Source organism: Helianthus annuus, chromosome 17 (genome assembly GCF_002127325.2).
Source record: "Helianthus annuus cultivar XRQ/B chromosome 17, HanXRQr2.0-SUNRISE, whole genome shotgun sequence".
NCBI lineage: Eukaryota > Viridiplantae > Streptophyta > Magnoliopsida > Asterales > Asteraceae > Helianthus > Helianthus annuus.
This window is the reverse complement of record NC_035449.2, coordinates 137,281,580-137,284,459: the sequence shown is the minus strand read 5'-3', so window position 1 is coordinate 137,284,459 and position 2,880 is coordinate 137,281,580. Positions and strand designations below refer to the sequence as shown.

Below are 2,880 nucleotides of genomic sequence, written 5' to 3'. Positions count from 1 at the left end.
ATGAGATGAACTTGTGCCTTTGGGTTTGTTTCGGTATTGCTTGGTAACGTGCCTTGTGGTCTCTCGGAGAAATTTTGGGCTAGTTGACTTATTTGTTTTTCGATGTTTGAATACTAGCTTGTTGATTTCTAAAATTTGATTCTAATTGTAGAAACCTCTCCGAGTTTTTCTTTTCAGTGTCGGAGATGAGGCGAGATATAGTATCTTCAAGCCTCTCTCGTCCACCTTGTTGTTGAGAAAAATTTTGTGACTCATTCCTTGGTTGTTGAAAGTTTGTTCGTTGATTTAGGTTTTGTTAGTTACTACTACTGCCTGGTTCTCTCCAACCAAGGTTAGGGTGGTTACGCCATCCTTGGTTATAGGTGCCCGTTGGGGGACCTGACGGCCTAGGTCTATTATCAATGTAGTTTACCGACTCTGTTTGATTATCTGTTTCTTTCATACAACTCCAATTTTCATGTGGCCCACCACACCCTTCACAAGCCATAACCGAGACTGTTTTTGTCATTTCTAGCTTTTTAATTTTTGAAGAAAGGGCCTCGATTTGGGCTTGTAAAGAAGTGCTTTCATCAACCTTATGGGCGCCCGGGGCAATAGATTTATTGCCTCGGGGAGTGTGCCACTGGAAATTGGTTTGAGCAATTTCCTCAATTTGATTATATATTTCATGCGGGCGGCGATTACCTAAAAGTCCCCCGGAGCTAGAGTCAAGTGTTTGCCTTGTGTGTGGCAACAACCCATTATAGAAAGTGGATACTTGTTGCCATATCGCAAGGCCGTGATGTGGACACTTTCGCAATAGCTCCTTGAACGTTTCCCAAGTTTCACATAAGGATTCCCCGTCCTCTTGTGAATATGTATTAATTTCAGTCATTAATTTAGCCGTTTTAGCGGGAGGGAAATACTTATATAGAAATTTTTGGGCTAGTTCATCCCAGGTGTTTACCGATCCAGCTGGGAGGGCGTTAAGCCAAGCTTTTGCTCGGTCTTTTAGTGAAAAAGGAAACATTCGGAGGCGGATGGCGTCATTTGATGCTCCATTGATCCGAAAGGTATCACATATTTCTAAGAAATTAGTAATATGTAGATGGGGATCCTCGTTCGCAAGCGCATGGAAGGTTGCAGAGTTTTAAAGCATCTGTATCAAATGCGGCCGAAGTTCGAAGTTATTGGCTTCAACGTTCGGTGCATTGATAGCGACGCCGAGATTACCTACGGTGGGTCGTAGATAATCCATGAGGGTATGTTGGTCCGCCATTGGAAGTGGGTTCCCCGAAACCTTCTCTTGGTTTTAGCTTTGAGTCTTTTTCTGAGAAAGCGTTCGGGTTCTTCTAGAGGTTCTTTTATGTCTTTATTAGAACTGGAGCTCATACACTACGTAGAGGTGGCGTCTGGTTCCAAGTCCTGCAACAAAAACAGAAAAGAATGTTGGTCAGAAGGTTCACCACGGCCCAGTGCTCAGTGAACACGGCCCATGGTCGGAGTTACATTGATAGTTTTCCGGATCCCTGTTACTAGAGAGTTGGACACAGCCCCGTGTTGCACCGACACGGCCCCGTGGTCAGCCTTCTGTAACTCGGAAAACTAAAAACTGCCAGTAAAACTGCTGGGCACGGCCCGTGTCCGACCAGGCACGGCCCGTGCTGAGCTCTGCAGAAGCTGAAAAATTAAGAAAATCTTAAAACAATAAAAAGAAAATAAAAAAAATGATTAGACCGTTGATTCCTAACTTTCTTAAAATCCTTGTGTCCCCGGCAACGGCGCCAAAAACTTGATGCGTGTGTAGTGTAATATGTTTTAAGTATATATTTTAAGCCCTTTTTACACTTTAGCCAAGTTTTAAATTTATAAAACACGATATTGACTAACACTAAACACACATATGGGCAAGTGCACCCATCGTGGACGTAGTATAGTGTTGGTAAGATACCGAGGTCGTCCAAGGACACAAGAGCTTTTAGTACCGGTTTATCCTCAACGTCTAATCAAATCAAAATGTTAGAAAAATATTTTTAAACTAAGAAAATAAAACTAACTAAATGCTGAAAAGTAAAATAAAAATAAAAAACAGATAGACAAGATGAAAATACAAAAAGGAAGACAAAAACACACATTTTCCAACATTAGTACTAAAAAAGGTTAGTTTTATGCCACAATTGATATAATTTATATGTTGCATTTTGCGCGTATCACCCCCAAGCAGAAAAAAATGCGCGAGAGTTGCGTTACGAACCGTACCATTCCCAGCTAATGGTTGATTTGGTACACCACGCATGGTCGGTTCGGTATGTACCACCTGAGGGAGAGGAAGAAACGGAGGACGAGGAAGATGAAGTTGGCGAGGGTGAAGAAAGCGAAGTCGAAAACTAGTGTTTTTTTTTGTTCTTTTTTTTAATTTAATCGGATAATTTTTTTTATTTTTAGTATTGTATTTTTTTAATTTAATGAAGTATTTAAAGTTTAAAGAAAAAATAATTGTGAAATGACTAAATGGGGGTTATTGGCATAATGCCCCACTACGCCAGTTTTGCTATAATGCCCCAACGCTGACTAGGATGCCACGTGTCGGATAATGCCCTATAGTGAGGGCATTATGTTGGTTCACCACTACACATGATCTTATTGTGGATAAAAGTTTTTAGCTCCAGCTTGACTTAGGCATAAATTGAGTTTTGTTTGTTAGTTATTTAATTAATAATATGCTACTTGACTTAGGCATAGATTAAGTTTTGTTTGTTAGTTATTTAATATGCTAGATGAGTGCTTGTAGGATGGGGCAGGAAACACAAACGATGGTAATCACGTAACATGTTAAAATTTTTTTAAAATTTTAAAAATATATACATATGTAGCAATAACATACTCGGTCAAAGAGAATCA

At 40.0% G+C, this 2,880-nt stretch overlaps 1 non-coding gene across 1 annotated transcript; it reads left to right on the top strand.

The window, feature by feature from the left end:
- Positions 1-773: 773 nt before the first annotated feature.
- Positions 774-880, top strand: LOC118489583. Its single transcript, XR_004887605.1, has one exon. It is a non-coding gene; the product is annotated as a small nucleolar RNA R71 (small nucleolar RNA).
- The last annotated feature ends 2,000 nt before the right edge of the window (positions 881-2,880 follow it).